The sequence below is a fragment of the Canis lupus genome, chromosome 6, assembly GCF_048164855.1.
Source record: "Canis lupus baileyi chromosome 6, mCanLup2.hap1, whole genome shotgun sequence".
Lineage (NCBI taxonomy): Eukaryota > Metazoa > Chordata > Mammalia > Carnivora > Canidae > Canis > Canis lupus.
In genome coordinates this window covers 76,469,631-76,492,860 of record NC_132843.1, presented here as the reverse complement: position 1 = coordinate 76,492,860, position 23,230 = coordinate 76,469,631, and the positions used below count along the sequence as shown (strand labels likewise).

Here is a 23,230-nt window from a genome sequence, read left to right as displayed (position 1 = left end):
TCCATCCCAGGGAAATCAAATCCACTTCAGGGACTCTGAGGCCATGTATAAATTGTAACAAAGACTCAAAGAGTGAGATTTTTAATATTATAAATATTGCATTATTTTTGTACAGATTAGAAGGAAATATTTAAATTGTCTGAAGCAGTAAGTGTATTAATACTTTGACCATTACAGTATTCCCAGTTCTAGATCTATCAGCTATACAGATGAGCCATAAAATTAGACAATACTATATTCAAAAATTTTGTAAAGAAATAAATTAGGTAGTAAATATTTGCAGGTCTGTGTGTATATGTGTGTGTGTGTGTGTGTGTGTGTGTACGAACATCCATGATGTATCTTTGTTTTGCAAAAGGATTAATAGAAAGTAATTGATACATTTAGCATGTGATTCTTGTCTAATTTATGACCAATATTTAAAAATCCTCTTTCCAGTTTTTCTGCCTCCTGAGCTTGCTCTTGTGTCTCATTATAGGCTGGTCAGGGGAACTCTGCAGTCCACAGTTGCACACTAGCTCAAAGTTCCTGGTCCTGAGATCTAAGCCTGCTGCCTTTTGTTGAACTGGTAGGCTTGGTCAGAAGGGAAAGTAACAGGAGAAGACCGCGTATCAGGGTCAATTCCTAGAAAGAGAATGTGTGAATTCAAAGGAATATAAATGGGTTACCAAGTTGGGGCAGAAACAGAACTCAGCAGGAGAAACCTTAGTATGTTTTCTTTCTTTCTTGAAGCACAGAGATAAGGTGAGCCAAATATCCCAAGTAGGTTAAGCTTTCAGTAAAGGGTGAATTAAAAATCCTCCACTCCCAGGTGCCTTGACAGAGGCCCTCTCCCCAGGTCAATGACATTAAAATGACAAAAGATACAATTGCAGCATTATTCAGAATAGTCAGGATGGTGGGGACAACCCAAGTGTCTGTTAACAGATGAATGGATAAAGAACATGTGAGATATATAGATATTTATATAGATACACAGATATCCTTTAGTCATGAGAAGGAAGGAAATTTGTCATATGCCACCACATGAATGAACCTTGAAGGCATTAAGCTAAGTGAGGGTAAGTCAGAGAAAAACAAATACTGTGTGATCTCACTTATATATGAAATTCCCAAATGCCAAACTTGCAGAAATAGAGGGAAATGGTGGCAAAAAGGGGTAGGGATTGGCAGAAATGGGAGATGGTGGCTAAAGGGTGCAAATTTCCAGTTATAAGATTCCAACATTCTGGGGATCTAATGTACAGTAAGGTGAGGATAGTTCATCGTAGTACTCTGTTATGTACTTGAGAGTTGCTAAGAGAGTAGATCTTATGTTTTTACCACAGAAAAAGAAATGGTAATTATGTAACGTGATGAAGGTGTCAGCTAAGGCCCAGGTGATATAATCATTCTGCAATATGTAGGTGTATCAAATCAGCACATTGTACACCTTAAACTTAAACAATGTTATATGTCACTTATTTCTCAATAAAGCTAGGAAAAAAGCCACAATAAAAGATACATGCAAAGGAGGTAAATAGTAATTGGAAGCAGAGCAATACATGGTTTAATTAGCTACATTTTGGGAGAAAACCTTGGTGGAGGAGTCAGTCTGTGAGAGCATAGTGCTGTAGACAAAAGATTAAATCATGAAGGAAAGAATTCAAGATAAAGATAAAAAGTAAAATGAAGCCCACATACTCATGTGCCTCTGGGAGACTGGAGGCTTTGGCTAAGTGGTGTTGATAATAAATCTTTTGGTTCAATATGCCCCTATCTTGCCTGGTCTGGTTATCTGCATTGCTGCTTGGAAGTAACCTTGGTCTGGGAAGTTACAGAAACTCATTTTCTTGGAAACATGAGCAACTTGGCTAAGGACTGCAGAAGTTGTCTCAGCCTCGTTAGACTTGTTCTATCTGCCCCATATGATCACTGTAAGAATTGCAACAACCCAGAATGGGAATAAGAAGGAAGTCAACACTTTTCACCATTTATTGGCCTCTTCCCGACATATTGGAGCAAGCTTCATCCTCACAGTAAGCAACTTAAGAAAAGATAACTCTTTGAACCCTAATTGACTGCTTTGGAAATTCTCTCTCATCCTCCCCCCACCTCCTACTTCATCCTTCTGGTTTTGTATGAGTTAAGACGAGGCTGATGGATACAACAAACTGTGTGTGTACCATACCTTCCCTGCTCTTCAGCCTCCCATGAATGAAACTATACCGATTATATTCCTTGCTTAACGTTATATCTATAAGACTAATCATGTCATTGCATGTGGCAGTGATTTATTCTTTATACTGGTGAGTAGGGTTCTATTATATGAATATACCAAAACTGATTTATATAGGGTCCTATTGATTGACAATTGGATTGTTTCCAGGTTTTGACCCCAACAGATAAAGTTGCTGCGAACATTCTTGTACATGTCTTTTGGTGGACATGTATACTAGTCTCTCTTGGATATATACCCACAAGTGGAATTTCTATGTCATAGGGTATTTTCCGTGTTACACTTTAGCTGATACTTCGAGAGTTTTCCAAAGTGGCTGTTGTACCAGTCACATTCCCATTAACAATGTATGAGAGGGCAGCCCCGGTGGCCCAGCGGTTTAGCACCGCCTTCAGCCTGAGGTATGATCCTGGAGACCCTGGATTGAGTCCCACGTTGGGCTTCCTGCGTGGGGCCTGCTTCTCTCTCTACCTGTGCCTCTGCCTTTCTCTCTCTCTCTCTCTGTGTCGGTCATGAATAAATAAATAAAATCTTAAAAAAAAAAAAAAACCAATGTATGAGAGTTCCAGTTTTTCAAATCCTTGCCAACACTGGGTATTATCAGTCTTCTAATACTTCTGGCCTTGTGGTAAGTATATTGTAAAATCTTAATGGTATTAATTTGCATTTCCTTGATGACTAATGACATTGAATAATTTTTCTTGTGTTTATTATCCATTTGAATATCTTCTTTTAGTGAAGTGCTTGTGTAAATCTTTTGTCTGTTTTTTTTTTGATTGTTTTTTTTTTTTAAGAAGATATTTATTTATTTATTTTAGAGAGAGAGCACACACACTCAAGTGGTGAGAGGGGCAGAGGGAGAAGAAGAGAGAGAAACATCAAGCAGACTGCCTGCTGAGTGTGGAGCCCAATGTGGGGCTCCATCCCAGGACCCTGAGATCATGACCTGAACCGCAACCAAGAAGTGGCCGCTTAACCTACTGACTCACCCAGATGCCACTGGATTGTTTGCTTTTTAAAAAAATGATTAATGGGTGATTTTAAAACATTTTGGGTATGCATCATTTGTCAGATAGAGACATTCATATATATGTCATATATTTATATATAAATGCCAGACATAGATTATACATATTTTAGATATAAATGTATATATCCTTTAGGTTGGCCCATAAGGCAGTGCTCCAGGATAATCTTAAAAGGGCACACAATCATCATTTTGCTTTATTTCTACAGTGTATGTAAGTTTTCTCAATGGAGAAAACATTTCTGCTTTGTTTAATAAAATTAACATCACTGTCTTATGGCTCTTCAGCTGTTCAAAGGCTCCTTTCTTTCCACCCAGTGGTACATGTTAGGGATAATATTGAAAATAGCCAAAAAGAATGGGTTTTTGCTTAAATACAGGAAAAGGCAAAACTGTAGAACAAAAATTATCACCACTCTGACCACTCACTCTTTCATAGTTTTCAATTCATAATATCCCAACATGGTCCAAAATACTCTGTATTCACATTGACAGAAATAAGAGTAGGAGGGGAAAGGCAGGAAACCCCAGAAGTGTATGAGGCTTTATCATAATGAAAAGTTCCCCTTTATTTGGTACTCCAGAAATTTGTATATCTTGGTAAAAGACCATTTATTAAGATTTTGGATAGGTGAGGTGCAGTTCCTTTCCTTAAAAAGTGAGAGCCTCATTCTCAAGCTGAAAGCTTGAGAAATGGGTACAATTTCAGGAAATTAAAAACCTAGAGATGGATTCTCTTACAATCTCTCCCTGTACACCCCTTGGAAAGTGTTCATGTTTGGAGAAACTCAGAGAAACTCTGTATTAAGACTTGGGTTAATCATTCAAAATTGAAGCTACTTAATAATTTCAATTATCAGAATTCTCAATTGGATGAGGGTGTGCTGGACACCTTCCATTGGCCCCTTCATACCACTCATCACCCTCCATCACCCGGCTCTCTAATCTGGCAGTCCGGGTTTCAATGGATTAAATCAACAAGCACCTCTGCCTTCTGGCTTCCAGAGGGGCTTGGTCAATGGATGGGAATCCCTGACAAGAGACTGGGGAATGAAACAGGGTACTGTTAACCCTGGCTCTTCCCCTGTGAAATGGCCTTTGAGCTGGCCCTGTTCCTCTTCTGAAGGACGTTACTCTTGAGTCTCTCTCCTGGGCTCTCTAATCCCTCTGTCTTCATCCTTTTGGCCTTAGAGATGGAACAATTCTTGTGCTGGCAGCCCAGTTTCTTGCGCTATGCTTTGTAGCTTCCCAACATCGCCACACCTTTGTGATTAGTCCCTTTGTAAATAAAACCTTCTTAAACTTTATCCTAATTTGGGAGTGCCATCTGCTTCCTGTTGAGACGTTAACTGATACTCAATTTAGAGATTACTGGCTATGCCCGAGTTCCCTTGTGAATTGCTCTAAATGTGTTTTGGAGCCAAAGAGCTCAAGTTGATTATGGGAGGGTATTCTCAGATCAAGAGATCAGGCACAGAGCCACTCTGCTGGGTTTCCATCCCATGGTCCCCTGCTACACCCCAGTGAAGCAAGCGTAAGAATGATCTAAACCTGGACTATTCAGCTATTTGGGTGGCTTTCCTGGGTAGATAGGCTGCAAAGTACCTCCGAGGGTCACAGCAGAAACTGCGGTGATGACAGAGATCCCAGAAGGGCCAGACAGCCTACAAGAAGCCTCCTCACAATAAAATGGACATTTACTGAAAGTTGGGGAAATAAAAGTTATAACAGCATGGGAAGGAAAAATTTATTTTTTTATTTTTTATTATTTTATTTTATTTATTTATTTTTTTGGAAGTAAAAAAATTTAAAACTATTCCTTGGATATAACCATTTCCCATGTTCAAGGGATCAAATAGTCAAACAGCACTTCCCATGTTCGAATACCAAGGAAGTTATCAGTTAGTTTATCTAGAGTCCCCTTGAGGATGCTCACAGTTTCTTGGCTGAAGTTGTTAATAGCCCTGCCCCCTGCCGATCTCCATTTTAAATTCCTGTAAAGCCTCCACCTACTTTTTGAGAACCCCTAATCTTATACTGATTCACAGTTTATTATCCCAGGATCCAGTCTCTTTTGTCCTATAGTTACTATCCCTGAACCGAGGTATTCCATTCTAGGGTAACCTCAGCAGGCCAGGCCAGGAGAGGTTGCAGCTCTCCAAATCTCATCAAAAAGCCAGAGTGGAGGGACACCCACGATGGTGTCTAGCCTTCACTTGAGAGTGAGAGGGTGCCAGCCAAAGGGCAACTGTCAAAGCAAGGCAGATGTTAGTGTGGACAGAGGACAGCTTCCTAAACCCATGAGGAGAAAGAGAATCACTTTCCAAACTGCCTCTTTCTTTGCAAAGCTATCAACCCCTGCCTTCCACCTTGCTAACCCTCCACATTTTTATGCAGAATGCTTTAAAATACTCATTTTCCTCTTTTCCCAAACACTCCCCTTTCCACATCATCACGTCTAGTCCTAATAAGATTAAGGACCACAGTCTTTGAAGTGTGATAGACCTCTCAATGGCTACTTCCTTAGCCACATACACATACACCCACACACCAAATTCCTTAAAAACTTTTCATTTTCACGTCCTGGAGTACTCCTAGCATTATGATAAAGAACAGCAGCACCTGCTCCACTCCTCCCCAGTACCTGTCCCATCCCTTGAAGCGCCTCTGTTTTCATCCTGCATATTTACCTAAATCTAAAAAGTATGCTTAGTTTGATATTTCTGGGTTTTCCTTTTTTGATAGTGCCGATCATAAATATGGTGATGAGCTGGTCCTTTAGGAATGAAGCAGCTGCCGCAGATGCTGCTGGCACATAAACCCAGTCGTCAGCTCTCTTCAAGAATCCCTTGTCTGCCAACGTCACAGCCTCCTCCCAGGGAGGTCCGTATTCAGTGCCTTATATATACAAGGGATAGGTTACCAGCCCCTTCATCCTGACTTGGGTGAAACAAACTTTGAAGAGCTATTTGGTGTCAGAGCTTCCTGGAGGGTTGGCTGAGACCTTCCTTGAAACTCCATTACAGCCCATCTCTGCTTAATCCTCCTCCTTTTCCTTCCCCTGTAAAGACGGTTCCCTAATAAACCTCCAGCTGTTGACATCCCTCTCAGAGGAGGCTTCTGGGGGATTCACATGGGGCGTTACTACATTGACTTCCTGCTCTAGGAGATGAGGTCTTGCCTATTCTGCATAGCACTCCCCCACCGCCATCTTTTTGCCCTTTCATGGTTTCCTTTTATTTCACTTTCTCTATATAATTACAGCATCATTTTTAGATAAATTGTAACAGACGTGTTAACAAATGCTTGACCTTTCTACCCTAAGGAAACTCCGGTTAACCGGATTGATTAATGAGCCTGCTTTGCAGAAGTTGACTTGCCCCTCCTAAGACCAGCTAAGACCAGAGCAAACTCGGAATTGTTGCTGTTGTGCAGAAGTGACTAAGAGGGAATGAAAGTAACCTCCGTGACAACACACAACCTGAGATTGCCCCTCATTTGTCATGCTTACGCCACCGTTTAGTGAACATGTGTCCCATGAAGACACGTGATTCCTGAATGCTCATGCTCAGGGAGGAGGGCATCTCCCCTTTCCTTATGTCCAACCAGCATTTCCCATTTGAACTACATCTCTGATGACATCCTGACACCTTGTCCTTAAATACACCCAACCCAAATCCTCTAGGAAGGAGGCAGATCTGAGGCTTATCCTCCAGTCCCTCCTTTGGCTGCCTAACAAACCCTTTCTTTGCTGCATATTGGATGTCTCAGTGGTTGGCTTTGCTGTGTGTCCAGCGTATGAACTTGGAATCCGTTACAAAATCCACATGCAGTAATGAAAAGGTAGCGATTATTCACAGCTGGGTCACATCCTTTACTATGGCTATATTTTGTTTCATGTACTTTTACTTTCTCTCGATATAAACAGCTACCTCATATTTTTATTTTTTGTTTTTAAAGATTTTATTTATTTATTCATGAGAGACACACACACACACACACAGAGGCAGAGACACAGTCAGAGGGAGAAGCAGGCTCCCCACGGGGAGCCCAATGCGGGACTCGATCTCACACCCTGAGCCGAAAGCAGATGCTCAATCTCTGAGCCATCCAGGTGTCCCTACATCATATTTTTATTTCCTTAGTTTTTGTACCAATTATCTCCTCATCCCAATATTAAAACTAATTCTCAAAAAAAAAAAAAAAAACTAATTCTCCTTTGAACACGGTTCCTAGTATTAGCTATTCAGTCAGTCATATTCTTAGAGACATTGCTCTTGGGGGCCTCTGTTCTGTTCTGAGCTGGTCGTTCTCCACGCCTGCTGATGGCTGTGGTCTTGGTATTTCTGTTCACCCTCATTCTGGGAATCCCTTTCACTTATCTCCCATGTTGAATCTCTTGTTCTCTGGGTCCCATAGCCTCCTCTTTCTTGATTTACTCCCTCATTTCACTCAGGGAACATTCTTTAACAGCTTTCTGGAAATGGGTGTATGTGAGGTAAACTTTTTAGACCTTGAATTTTTGAAAATGTCTTTATTATCTCCTCGTGCTTGGTTGATAGTTTCAATGAGTATAGAATTTTAGATGAAGGATCATTTCCTCAGAATCTTCAAATCTTCCATTGTCTTCCAACCTCCTCAGATGCTGGTGGGAGGATCCTGTTCTTAATTTGTGATTTTGTTTGCTGGTCCCTGAAGGCTTTGAGGATCTTCACAGTAACCCTGGTGTTCTGAATCTTCATGGTAATGTGACATGTGTCTCTTTCGAGTCAATGAACTGGGAGTGAGCCCCTTTCAGTTTTGAATCTCATGCTCTTTAGTTCTGGGAAAATTTCTCTCACTATTCCTTTGATGATATCTTCTCCCCATTTCTTTGTTCTCTCTTTTCAGGTGTGGGACCTCCTGGCTTCATAGTCTAGTTTTCTTGTTTATTCTTTTTCTCTTTCCATTTCTGACTTTTTATGCTAATTAGGGATAGTTTCTCAACTTTTGCTTCCAATCCTTCTGCTGATTATCTTTTTACTATGACTTTTGCTATAGTTTAAACTTCAAGAGCTCTTTCTTCTCCTTCTCCATCTTCAACAGTATCAATTTTTATTTCAGAAACTCAATAACTTATGAGTATAATAATGATACAGTTTAAAAAAAAAAGACTTGTTTATTTATTTTAGAGAGAAAGAGAGAACAAGTGAGCCAGGGTGGGGTGCCAGGGGAGAGAAAGAATCCTGAAGCAGACCCCCAGCTGAGAGCAGAGCCTGATGCAGGGCTAGATCCCAGAACCCCAAGATCATGACCTGAGCCAAAGTCAAGAGTCAACCACATAACCGACTGAGCCACTCAGCACCCTTAATTACAGGGTTTTTAAAGATTTATTGTTCCTTTCTTCTGTTTATCTTTCTCTGCATTTTATGTTAGAGATTTTTTTTCAGATGTCAATGACAATTTGCTACCCAGTTATTATTTTTTTAAGAGTGGGACACCAAAAATCTGATTAGAAGCTCTGTGTGCTCAGAAGCTTTTCCACTGGTGGACTTTACCATTAGGTCATTGTGTGGGACTCAAGAGTATGTGTAGTTCTTTTCTCTTGGGCTAGTTCATTTTCTTGGAAAATAATCTCCCCCTTTTCTGCTTGGAGGTTGCAAATCTTGGCTGCTAGTGTTTTACGGACTAGGAGATGGAAATTGCAGCATTTGATAGATCAATTTTTAAAAAATCTTCCTATCAAGTCTGGAGTCTCTGCTTCCCGTACTGCCCCCCTCCCATCAGCTCTGCCTTATGTAGTTGAGGCTTAGAGCCTCCATGGTTCAACTGCTCCAGACAGTAAACGTATCTTCTATTTGAGAAGGTATATTTGCTTTGTTGCATAGGGTGGCAGAAACCAGGGTTACAATCCCATTTTTCAAAGACTTTCAAATAGCTCTCTTCAGCCTAACTCACAACCCTGTTTCCAGAGATACTCATTGCTTCGGATTCCTTCATCCTTCCACAGATCTGTCATGAGAGTTGATTTGCGTCTTTTGGATTTAAATGCTTAGATTTCAGCTTTCTGTAGGCTGCTAAGCCAGTTCTCTTTTCCATTTCCAAGATTTCTTCTTTTGTATGAGGGCACATATTTTCCTAGCTGTGTGTGTGTGTGTGTGTGTGTGTGTGTGTGTGTGTGTGTGTGTGATTCTTTCTCTTTGTGATCATTGCCTTGGGATTTGGGGAGGAAGAAGTATGTTTTTTTTTCTTCTATGATTAAATGATAGTCTTCCTTATATCTCCCTTTTCTTCCATGTTTAAATGACAGTCTGAGGGAAATTGAGAAAGAGTTTTACTCTTCCAGCTACATGCACAAGAACATTATAGAGTATTGTTTTCATTGAAAAGATAGGAACACAGAGTTAGTGACCAGCCTGGTGTACAGTATAATGCAGTGTTGTTAACTGTTACTCAAGAAGGACAGGCTGTGAATAACATGATATTTGGCCTTCTTTGGGTTATTCAAACTAAGTATGTGGGACATGAAGATACAAAAATAGGAAGGGCACATCTCAGACTCACGAGTCTGAGGGCTTGAGGAAACAGAATAGGAATAAGCATGCCAACAAGACTTTTTACCTTTTATTTTTTTTCCCTTGATGCCAAACTTTATGCTGGGTGAAAAAAAAAGGTAAACTTAAGTAAGTAAATGTGTTGTTTCTGTTTTGGTATACTTCAGTTTGGAATTTAGGATTTATAACTCATCTACTTCAAAAGAATAAGAGGTGATTTAATGTATTTATAAATACAAAATGGACAGTGGGTTGAATAGCTTCTGTTTGCTCTTCCACATCACTTCTCCACCTTTCACTCTGCTATGGGAGACTGACTTGGACAGTTTACATCAACTCAGCTCTCATGCAATTTTTTTTGTGGGAAAGGAGGGAGATAAACTAGGCTATTTCTTCCCTTGACATCCTCCTTGCATTATCTTCTCTAGCTTTCTCACCAGAGGTGACTACTCTTCTCAAGGGACCAACTCTACATGACTCTCTCCCTACTGCCTATGTTTTCTCTCATCCTGCAGCTGGTATTCTCTCTTACTTTGTGATTTTGGTGGGAAGTGCAGGTATGAGTATACCTGAACTTCCAAACAGGATGCATAATGTTGAAACTGAATAGTTTTAAACAACTTGAGCTAAGTGCCTTCTGGACCAAATCACTATAAGGTGGTGAGGGGAGTAGGGTTTTTTTCCCTCGGACTTTTTGTTGCCTCTGGGTACATTCCTGAGGGATCTAAGTTGCCAATTTGCGAGTTTGGTGAGTATATTTTAATGACTCTTCTTTCATACTCTTGCACTTAACAACTAAACTAAATGGATTTGCTTCTAGTTTGTTGGCTAAATACTTATTATTTTGCAGAGGATTATAACTGATTGATGCAGCAGGGCTAAAAGAAGAAAAATAAGTATTTTTGAGAATGTGCCATATTCCAATATGGAAATCTTTCCACTTATTTCTATATTCACCATTTTCTTAGAGGCTTGAAGGGAAGGCTGAATCCACATTGATCCACATGAACTATGTTGTATAGCCTGGCATTTTAACATGATGATCATGAAATAAATACATCTGTGAAGTGGTCTTTAGGCAAAGGGTTAGTGGAAATATGATACTAGAACACAGGGTCATAGAAAGATAAGGTTCAAGGTGGCTGAGTATTGATCAATGGTAAGATTTTTAAGGACTCACAAATTATTTAAATCAATTTCCATAGTATATGTCTTAAATGTTACTTCATATTCTTTTTCTAGACTATTCGATATCCTAGCTGTTCTTTTTAAAAAGTATTGATTCATAAAAAAAATTCCATGGAAATACTTGGTGATTATTAAACTTTAAGGACAAACATTATTTAGGGGAAAAAAAGCATTAAAAATGGTAATCTTCAGTTTGGATATTGTGAATTCAAGCACTGATGGAAATGTTGCTTTTTAGGGGTCACAGTTAAAAAAAGCATCAAAAGGAATATACCAGGAGCCTGATACATTGTTTTGCGTGGGATAAGAGATTGTATTCATTTTGTCAATATGTGAGTATAAAACTCCATGGGCCAGTTACATAGACGCTGTCCAAGGGTTTTGAACGTAGATACCAAGCACTGTAGGTAACAGGTGTGTTGGAAACGTGTTAATTGATGGACCTGCTTGTGTAAACCCATGAGAGATCATGATTCTTGTACCTTTCATGGGCTGCAGAAGGAATAAAAGCTTAAATAAAAGCAAAGGGGGGCAGATTCCATGTAGTAAAATGCTGGAGAAAGTAATCTTTTTAGTTCACTATTCAGCAAGAAAAGGACAGGCCTAGAGGCCTTTCTTTTCTTTTTCTTTTTCTTTTTTTTCTATCAAGGCAAAAACTGCTATTGGTCATATTGGCCAAACTTCTGCTGAGGAATTTATCAGTTTACTGGTCTTAAATGTCGGAGCTTAACTAGCCTATTCGTAGACTCATGATTAGCCATGAGAAGCCATAAGGGAGAAGAGGCTGCAAGTTCAGAAGACCATGTGACGGGAGACTAAATTTCATTAACAACACACCGAGAGGAGCCAGTCAGCCGAAGGGAACAGCAGGGGGAATCCCCACCACTTCACACAGAAAATGCTCATAACAGCTCCACCTCTACACTCACCACATCTGCTGCAAAATAATTCATCAGGCTGAAAGCCGTAGGTGTGATTGAGGGGCAGTGCCAAGATGATGCACAATGGTGAGAGGTTTACAATTTGTTCGTGGATTTATGGAAATGCAGAAAACATCTTTTTCAAGCTAGATTTAATTGTTCTTTAAAAATAGATACTGAGTCTATGCAGTTTTCTCACTGTTGCCTCTAAATACCTAGAAGCTAGAAAAAGAAGCACTCAAACTATTTGTCGAATAGATGAATGAATAAAATAGTAACTAACTAGGTTTGGTAAGATCAGAGGGAAAGGAGAAGCAGAAGACTACCAAATCTCATACTAGATAAGGTTAGATTAAATCTGATACCTTTGGGGGAAAATCTATTACTTCTTGAGGGGAGCTCCTCTCTTCTCCTTCCTTCCCTCAAGTGATTGGAGTAATAACTAAGCACTCATCTTCTAAGTCATGTAAACTTTTTACGGAAAAATTCTTATTCAGTTAGTATTAATGTTAGACATATATTTTGTTCACTTTCTCTTCTAGCTTTTTTATTCTTTCAAGCCTAATTTTATATATTGAACCAATTGTCTTTCTGACTTAAAATCTTAGGGAAACAGGGGCGCCTGGGTGGCTCAGCGGTTAAGTGCCTGCCTTCAGCCCAGGGCATGATCCCTAGGTCCCGGGATCGAGTCCCACATTGGGGTCCCTGCATGGAGCCTGCTTCTCTCTCTGCCTCTCTCTCTGTGTCTCTCATGAATAAATAAATAAAATTAAAAAAAAATCTTAGGGAAACAAGAAAGCTTTACAGATGGATCCATCCTGAAAGTAATAAAATCCAGAGAGTCTTAAGATTTCCAGAATAACAATATAACATACAGTTTATCATTCTTTTCTTCTTGACATGATGGTCACTCGATCACTGCATCAATTAGCCAGTAAAACCCTATTAAATACCAAATGGCCCCTACATAATGTGGGGTATTACAGAGGGGATACATGCACACGTGTGCACACACACACACACACACACACATACACACAGCAGAAATCATAGTTCCTGCTCTTAAGGTATTTATAATTGGAAGTGCTTAAATTATGTATGTGTATAAAGCAAAGAGTAGTCAAACATCGTACAGCTGGAAATTGTCTAAAAGTGTCATGGAAACACAAAGGAGAGATGTTATTATGGACTCAAGCCAGTAAACGGAGCTTTTATGAAGGAGGCAGGACCTGAGCTGAACCTTGAGGGACAGTTAGCAGGGAGACAAAGGGTCTTCCAGATGGGATGGATAAACAGAAACACAGGCATAAAAGCTGGAAGGAAAATGAGGCTGACACTTCTTGCACCCCACGTTAGAAGCCAAAGTAAGGTGTGACTCTCACAGCAAGTGACAGGCTGTAAGTACTAGGCTAATATTACTTGAGGAGAAATATTGCTTTGGGACAGTGACAGATGGCACTATTGTTTGGGAATTAATTTGAGTCTTAATGTTTTGTGCCTGCAACAGGTGTGCTGTGGATATTTTTAAAGAAGCTAAGGGGGAGTAACTGGATGGGTGTTCTGTTTGAAACATGGTTATGAAATTTAGAGGGCTGATTACTTTTTAAAAAATTTTCATTGGAGCACGGTTGACACACAATGTTATATTAGTTTCAGGTTTACAACATAGTAATTCAACTTCTCTATACCTTATGCTATGCGCACCACAGGTATAGCTACCATCTGTCACCATACATCACTATTACCAATATCTTTGACTATGCTGTGCCTCTTACTCTAATGACTCATTGGTTCCATGACTGGAAATCTGTATCTCCCACTTCTCTTCACCCATTTTGCCTGTCCCCACACCCCTCCCCTCTCTGGCAACCATTAGTTTGTTCTATGTATTTATAAGTCTGATTCTATTTTTTATTGATTCTTTTTTATTCATTTGATTTTTTTAGATTCCACATGAGTGAAATCATATGGTATTTGTCTTTCTCAGCCTGACATATTTCACTTAGCATTAATACTCTTTAGTTCCATCCATGTTGTTGAAAATGGCATGATTTCATCCTTTTTATGGCTGAATAACATTCCATTATACACACACACACACACACACACGCACGCATGCACTCACACACATCTTTATCCAGTCATTTATCAATGGACACTTGGTTTTTTTTCCATATCTTGGCAATTGTAAATAATGCTGCAATAAACATAAGGGTGCATATATCTTTTTGAAGTAGTGTTTTCATTTTCTTTGGATAAATATCCAGTAGTGGAATTTACTAGATCATATAGTATTTCTATTTTTTAATTTTTTGAGGAACCTCCATACTGTTTTCCATAAGGTCTGTATCAGTTTACATTTCCAACAGTGTACTAGGGTTCCCTTTTCTCCACATCCTTGCCAACACTTGTTATTTCTTGTCTTTTTGATATTAGCCATTCTGACAGGTGTAGGGTAATATTTCATTGTGGTTTTGATTTGCATTTCCCTGATGATTAGTGATGGTAAGCGTCTTTACATGTGTCTGTGAGCCATCTGTATGTCTTCTTTGGGAAAATACTCAGGTTCTCTGCCCATTTTTTTAATTGGAATTTTTTTTTTTAGTGTTGCATTATGTAAGTTTTTAAAATATATTTTGGATACATTAGATAGATATATCATTTTTAACAATTTTCTCCCATTCAGTAGATTGCCCTTCTGTTCTGTTGATGGTGTCCTTTGCTGTGCAAAAGCTTCTTATTTTGATGTAATCTCAATAGTTTATTTTTGCTTTTGTTTCCCTTTCCTCAGGAGACATACCTAGAAAAATGTTTCTATGTCTGATGTCAGAGAAACTACTGCCTGTCTTCTAGAATTTTCATGGTTTCAGGTCTCACATTTAGGTCTTTAATCCATTTTGAGTTTATTTTTGAGATTTGCGTGTGGTATTAGAAAGTGATCCAGTTCATTCTTTTGCAGGTAGCTATTCAGTTTTCCCAGCAGCATTTTTTGAAGAGACTCTTTTCTCCACTACAAATTCTTGCTTCCTTTGTAGTAGATTAATTGATATCTATTTATCTATATCTATATATATGTCTCTATATATCTACATATATAGATATAAGTGTGGGTTTATTTATGGACTTTCTATTCTGTTCTATTGATCTATGTGTCTATCTTTGTGGACGAACCACACTGTTTTGATGACTACAGTTTTGCAGTGTCTTTACATTTTGTATATGTATCATAAGTTTTAGATTTGTAGTTACCATGATATGAGTTTCATATATAACACCCTAAGTATATAGCAGTCTATGTTAATTTGATAGCCACTTAAGTTCAAACACATTCTAAAAAACCCTTCTTTAACTCCCAACCCCACATTTCATGAATTTCCTGTCATAGTTTACATCTTTTTATTCATAATTGTCTTATGTCTAATTATGGCTATTTCTTTTCCACTTAAAGAAGTCTCATTAGCATTTTTTGTAAGGTTGGTTTAGTGGTGATAAACTGCTTTAAATTCTGTTTGTTTGGGAAACTCTTTATCTCTCCTTTAAATCTGAATGATAATCTTGCTGGGAAGAGTATTCTTGGTTATAGGTTTTTTCCTTTCAGCACTTTCTGGCCTGCAAAGTTCCTGCTGAAAAATCAGCTGACAGCCTTATGGGGTTTCCCTTGTAGGTAACTTTTTATTTTATTTTATTTTATTTTATTTTATTTTATTTTATTTTATTTTATTTTTTTATTTTATTATTTTATATATTTTTTATTTTTTCCTTGTAGGTAACTTTTTTACCTACAGGTAACTCCCTGCTTTTAAATTTCTCTTTATCTTTAGCCTTTGATATTGTATTGTATTATGTTATTTTGAGAGAGAGAGAGAGAGAGAGAGAGGAGGAGGAGGAGGAGGGGAGGGGCAGAGGGAGAGAGAGAATCTTAAGAAAGTTCCACGGCTAGTACAGAGCCCAGGGCAGGGTTTGATCATGACTCTGAGATCATGACCTCAGCTGAAATTCAGAGTCAGATGCTAAACTGAGACACCCAGGTGCCCCTAACCTTTGACATTTTAATTGTGTATCATGATGTAGGCCTCCTTGGGTTCATCTTGTTTGAAACTCTGTGCTTCTTGAACCTGGATGTCTATTTCCTTTCATAAGTTAGGGAAGTTTTCAGCTATTATTTCTTCAAAAAGTTTTCTGTCCCCCTCTCTCTTTCCTCTTCCTTTTCTTTTTCTCCTTCTCCTGGGATTCCCATAATGCCAATATTTATTCACTTGATGTTGTCCAAGAGAGCCTCATTTTTAGAGAAGATTTTATTTATTTATTTGACAGAGAAAGGAGAGATCACAAGCATGGGGAGCAGTAGGCAAAGGGAGAGGGAGAAGTAGACTCCCCACTGAGCAGAGAGTTCCATGCAGGGCTCAATCTCAGGACCATGGGATCATGAGCTGAATGCAGACACTTAACCAACTGACCCACCCAGGCACCCCAATCTTTCCTCATTAAAAAAAATTCTTTTCCTTTTGTTGTTCAGCTTGGATGCTTTCCATTACCATGTCATCCAGATCGCTGATTTGTTCTTCTCCATTTGATAATCTGTTGATTCCCTCTAGTGTATTTTTTAATTTTGGTTATTGTATTCTTCAACTGTGTTTGGTTCTTTTTTATGTATCTTTATTGAGTATCTCACTGAGTTCTTCCTCTAGCCTCTAGCTCATAATGGTGAGCATTATAATCATTACTCTAAATTCTTTATCAGGTATATTGGTTATCTTCATTTCACTTAGTTCTTTTTCTGAGCTTTTGTTTTGTTCTTTCTTTTGGAGCATATTCCTTTGTCTTCCCATTTTGCTTGATTTTCTGTACTTGCTTCTATGGATTGGGTGGAACAGCTACTTTTCCTAAACTTGAAGACATGGTCTTATGTATGGCTGTCCCTTACATAGACTATAAATAACTTGGTGACTTTTGCTGGCTGGCCGGAGCTATGGTTAGCATGGGCTGGTGGTCCCATGGCTCCACACAATAGGCACCCTGGCAGGACAGCTAATAGAGTGCTGGTTAGTTTTTAGGAATGTAAATAATTTGTTCCTTAATCTTTGCTACTCTTCGACTTGCTTATTTAGTCTGTGATTCACCCAGTAAAATCCTGTGCTTGGATGGCTTAAGACCCAGGAGACCTGAAGCTTACTTACATAACTTTGGGAAAGTTATCTTTCTGAGCTGAATCCATAAGAGAGGGAGAAAAACTTGGCCTCACTCAATGACTGTGAGGATGAAATGAAAAATATATTCAAAATACGTAGTAAATCTCTTAGTGTATATTTTTCCTCTTTTTTCTTTCTCAGTTCTCAAAAAATAGGCAACTATATTCAAGAAGACCACATAATGTATCATATAAGCTTGTGACATCTTTTGGACTAAAATGGAGCATTTCTGAAAATTACACTGGGGAACAGCAGTAAATTGAAACTGACCCTTACTATTTTTCTTTATGAAAAGAAAAGAAAAAAGACATGAGAAAAAATTTAAACCCTTATAAACCATTGAATAAAACCCGTGCATCACAAGAGATGTTCTGTGCATTTCTCTGTAAGTATCTTGAAATCAAAATCTCATTGCAATGTGAGTGGCAGTTCTCATTAAAAGTAGAGATGCACACAATATTAACTGTAAACTGCCACTCCTGTTCCCTCATGATATCACCTCCTTTCTCTATCATGTGCTTTCCTCTCGAACTTTCTGGCTGATACATTCTGGCTGTTCTGGGAAATTAGGGACACCAGTAATTGGGGTCTATAAGGGCCAGGTTTAAATATATTTGGATTCCACAGTGATTACATTTGGGAGATAAAATTGAATTTATATAGTGGCCTTTCCTGAGAGGGATTTCAGGGGGGCACTGCAGCATAATGTGGTGTTGAAGTGCAAGGGAATAGCTGAACTTGTCATTAGAGACTTCTTGACATTTCATCATTTTATTTTATTTTTATGCTTTGAATTCCTTCACTAAAAGGTAGGAATAGAAATATAGTGAAGCTGCCATTGGAATATTGCTGCTCTCTTTCACAGATGACTTGAGTCTTCTGTAACATGCCTTAATACTTGGTAGCAATTAATACTGTGTTTATAAACTTACCACTTAAACTTAATTCTATGCTTGCCAAACAAACTAAATGGAGAATCTCAGCCTAAGAAGCTTCAGTCCTAATACATTAATTAGCACATGCATGAGTCTGACTGGATAGCCTAGGATAAAGTAAGTCAACAGAAACTGAACTCTAATCTACTTTTTTTTTTTTTTTTTTTTTAAATCAGGAATTGTTTGTAACCAGATGTATTCATTACAGTGGGGGGACTTCTACCCCTATGTACCCAGGGCTTAAGGTCTGATTTCAGGAAGTGTTGGGGTGCCTTTTAAAGTCACTTCAGTAGCGTACCTGGATGGCTCAGCCAGTTAAGCATCTGCCTTTAGTTTGGCTCATGATCCCAGGGTTCTGGGATCAAGTCCCACATGCGGAATCCCTGCTCAGTGGGGGATCTGCTTTTCCCTCTCCCTCTGTCCCTCCTCCCCACTTGTCTTCTCTTTCTCTCAAATAAATAAATAAACTCTTAAAAAAAAATGAAGTCACTTCAGTGATTCTATGTAACCTGTCCTGGCCTCATAAAGCAGCCAGGCTCCTCCTGTAAGAGCCCCTAAATCAGTGCCACAGAATATGAGGTAACCAGAGAGCATCTTAATATCTTCCTGCTGAGTACAAAGATATAGCTCCCTTCTTTTCTTGGTTGAATTTATGTACGCTTTTTCTTGATATATATTTTAGACTTTTTGGTACATATTGCCAAAATAAAGGACTCTATTTTTCATTTCGCATAGGGTCTTTTCAGGCAGGAATCATTAAACAAGTGCAGCTGATAACCTGAGCCAGAAAAGTTTAACCTATCATTGGGCTCTTAGCATCCAGTCAACTCTATTTATAGGTGGGCTGAAAGCATGCCCCGAGAACTTTGGTGTCTTCCTATATATTATGATGGTAATAGTGAAGGTTCACAGGATAGGAATTCTTAGGCAAAGAAATTGAACCTCTCCAAAGAATAGTAAGTACTAGTTTTTATAACTAGCTAGAGAACGTATATCAGGTACTAACTAAGTTTGGGAGCCAAGACACAGAGAGTTCTCTAGAAATGGAGGAAAAGTAAAAGCTTGAAGCAAAAGGACAACATCTTTGGAGACCGTGTTCATTGAAAGGAAGAGGGTGAGATCTGGACAGGACAATGGCAACTGTACAGCAGAAGAGAGCATAGCCTAGAGGCAGAGGAGGCATAATAGATACACAACAGATAAGATTTGAAGACTGGTTTGTGGGCGAGGGATTGAACCCATCAAAAGATAATTGCTAATTCAGATCTACCCAGGCAGCTATTTCTAGCATCCATTTCTTATAACATGCAGCTTGACTATCTAGACAGTTTATGTTCATTGGCCTCTTTTTTTTTTCTAGGTCCTCATTTTGCATAAAAAAATTCCTACCACATAAATTTTTCCCAATATGTAATTTTAATGTAATAGGTTTAAAACTCTATGTCAGAGGGAGGTTAATTTCACAAATATATGACATAAAATAAAAAGAACCATAATATATAATAATTAATATATTGTTATATAATATATAATTAATATTAACATAATTAATTATATATAATATAAGTTATATTTTCTATTTTTATGAATGTTCATAGAAAATCATACTTCGGTTTTGCTTTTTCATTTTTGAGAACCAGAAAATCCAATTCTCAGGCTACTTTTTCCCAAAGATATAGTTTGTCTATGGACTAATCACATTAAAGTTTCTTTCAACTTTAACTTTCATTATTATTTTTTTAAAAGATTTTATTTATTTACTTGAGAGAGAGAGCAAGAGCAAGAGCAATCACAGAGGGAGAGAACGGGAGAAGTAGACTCACTGCTGAGCAGGGAGCCAGATGCTGGGCTTGATCCCAAGATCCTGAGATCATGACCTGAGGCAAAGGCAGATGCTTAACCCGCTGAGCCGCCCAGGCGCCCCTAACTTTCATCATTTGTAAAACAAGTAAGTAAATAACAAGTTTTTTAGTTTCTTTCAGTTTTATAAAACAAACTCTTTTAGTTTGTTATATAAGTGCTTTTGTTTATCCTGCAACTTGTACAAAGGACTTTTAAAGAACTGTATGACTTCAGAACTATTTATTACTGCTTGTAATTTGGGTAAAGGTATCAATGAGGGGGATGCCATATGGTAATACTTTTGAATTGAAATATAAACCCCCATTCAGCCTTGCTCACTTTCGTTAAGCAAGTGAGTGAGCAAGAGAGAGAGCAAGAGCGAGAGAGAGCAAGAGAGAGAGAAAAGAGATATATATGTGCTTTGTGAAGAAAATGGCTTTTAAAAATGGCTCAGTAGTATTTTGCAGGCCAACTTTATTTCCTGGTGCCTCTGGCAAACAGGGGAAAGTGCATTCTTCCACCCAGGCGTTCTTGGAATAAAACGTCTTTAGGGAGTTCACTTCCTGCTTCATCATGTACAGTACCTGTTTTACCTACTAATCTATACCTCACAGGACTATTGAGAGCCCCAGCTAATAAAAAGTGATCATAAAGCACTTGGCAAAATCACAACAACTATAAAAGGATACATGCAAATGTGGTAAGGCTTGTCTTTCTGGTATGAACATGAAGTCTTTGTGTGTGAAATGATATAGTGATTCAAATGTTAAGCCATTTTTTTTCTCTTTTACAAACTGGAAGTAGTTTTGCCAGCTGGCGTGCTGTAGTGAGTTGTTTCTAACTAATATTAGGCCTCTCCTCATGAATTTGTGCATATATTACTTAAGAATTCATACTGGCTTATTTAAAGGGGAAGAGCAATATATTTGTGTTAAAGGAAAAAACATAGGGAAATAAATGGGTTGTATGGTCATCAATGGCTTTCTATCATCACTGAATGGGAATTAGTAGCTTCTATTTGATAGTTTTCTTAAGTAACTGCACTGAGAACACACTGTAATTATACATTGCACAGACTAATGTCATATGCTCCCCGTCCACAATTCAACCTGGAGGGAGCTAAAGGGAAGACCCAGGTTGTGGCCAGATAGCAGAGAGAAAGAGTGGTCAGTCCACATGGTGAGGTGGTTCCATTAAGTTGCAAGTAGACTCTCAGGCTTAATCAGGGGTCCAGATGCCTTCATCCCACTCCAGCCAAGGTTAGCTGTTGGCAGGAGGAGACTAATGCAGTTGTCCACAGTGAATGAAGAAAGGCAGGTGAGATCGAGTCCTTTAAATTTTTTTTTTTAATTTATATATTCATGATAGACAGAGAGAGAGGGAAAAGCAGAGACACAGGCAGAGGGAGAAGCAGGCTCCATGTCAGGAGCCCGACGCAGGACTCGATTCCAGGACTCCAGGATCACACCCTGGGCCAAAGGCAGGTGCTAAACCACTGAGCCACCCAGGAATCCCCTAGACTGAGTCCTTTTACAAAGAAAGCCAATTCCCAACAAACTAAGAAGACCTTTATCAGTTTCATTCTGCTACTCCGTCTCTCCTAGAAAAGATTAAAAGCTGAGGTTTTCTTAGCAAATACTTACCCATGTGTTGGGTCAGTATCAGAGACAACAGCGGAGAGATAAGATGACATCCATACTTCTGAAGCCCAGGAGACTTCTCAGTCCTTGTTTATTTTTATCTTGACTTTGTTTGGAATAATAATAAAAAAAAGGAGGAGTGGTCAAATATTTTGAAGTTTTGAATCTGTTTATCATTCTAAGGATCTTCTGCTGTGCAAGTGTACCTTTTTACCTGGTATTTGACTAAGTTCTATGCTGGCATGTAGTGTTTTTCTTTTTCCCCCTTGAATTGATCAGATTTAAGTACATGCAATGTTTACTCAGTTATTTTTTTAGATTTTGAGAAAGTAGAACTTATACAAGGATGTGTGTGTTTGGGGTTTTTTACAGGAATTTATTTTGATTATTTATATCAGGATTAAGGTTGCTTCTAGAGGTTATTGATTTTGTTGAGCTATCAACGTCATACTAGATGCTCTTATATATTTCCTTCTAGTAAATTCTTATGTTGTGGCTCACTGGATGTGATTACACATTCTCCTGAGAGTATTAAATGGGTGTGAATGGAATTGCCATATGGTAAAGATGTTTTTATTTATGTGGAGTGTCTGGTGGGTGGGGTTAGGAGATTCTTTCCCAGGCATTGCCACAGGGTTACACAAACACTGCTCTGTTTCTTGTAACCCAAGTGAGGCTCCTCAAAGAGTCCGTGAAGAAAATTTGCCTTCGCTGATTACAGTCTATTGGTGATACTCTGCTTTAGATAATCTTTTTTCTTAACTCCGAAGACTACTTTAAGTTTTCCAATGTCTGGCAGATGCCAAGATAAAAATAAAGATGAACTAGCAGAAGCTGGTCAGAGGTAAGAGAATTTGATTCTATAATTTTGGGCAAATCACCCAAAATATGGGGAAATTAGGGTATCTTTCCTGTATTATTTCTGAGAATTTTATTATCTTTTCCACTAAAAATTTAGTAGCAAAAGAAATAAATATCATAATTTCCAACTTGAATTTTATAAATATTTGGATAGATATGTTCAGATTTGGTAATTAAGATCTTAAGAATTATTTGAGCCTTTTTGTCTCCAAAACTAGAAGACCTTTTTTCTTAGAGTTGGCTTTCAAATTAACATTGAATGCTAACTTCATAGGCCATGAGTTGTGACAGAAAGAGGTGAAACATACTTTCTGGAAAGATACTGCTCCCAAATATTCTCTTTTATCGTCTCTCTGTTCGAAAAGTACTTACATATCATTTTGAAGGAGAATTTCACTTTCAGCTTCAAATTCATAATGTTGTTGCTAAGTATAAAAAGGAGTAATATTCTTGGAGAATGTTCTTCTTAACAATACCGTCTCAGTTGATACTAAAAGGCAGTTCCTGGTAAAATATTTTCAAGATGGTTTTCTAAGGACTTCAAGAAATCTGACTTCTTAAATACTTTATATAAAGGATTTTAATCCTATAGTAAATGAAGACGGTGATACTATTAATAAATGTTACCTAAGAACAATAATAGGAGGCAATATAGAGTTGATTCTAGAGAATATCTGACTTTAATACATGCTGACTATAACTCATGAGAGGATTGTATCTAAAAAAGTTCAATTCAAGTTAATTATTTGGAACTCAAAACATTGATATAAATTGGTGAAGCTCACAGCCCATATGTCTAGTTCAGTTTTACTGAAGTTGCATCATTGTTAACAGTATTATATTAAAAAAATACCATTATAGAGTTTACAATATTGTT

At 38.3% G+C, this 23,230-nt stretch overlaps 1 protein-coding gene across 7 annotated transcripts in view; it reads right to left on the bottom strand.

Moving 5' to 3' along the window:
- The window catches only part of LOC140635953 (uncharacterized), an 83,795-nt gene that overhangs the window by 53,460 nt on the left and 7,105 nt on the right, over nucleotides 1–23,230 (bottom strand). For 2 of the 7 annotated variants that reach the window (XR_012033303.1, XR_012033304.1), the window contains exon 3: nucleotides 21,496–22,857. The exons of 4 other annotated variants lie outside the window; for them this stretch is intronic. The gene's annotated coding sequence lies outside the window, so the exon portion shown is untranslated. Of the gene's footprint in view, nucleotides 1–19,776; nucleotides 22,858–23,230 lie in introns of those variants that run through there. One more of the 7 variants, XR_012033305.1, reaches the window with a different exon arrangement.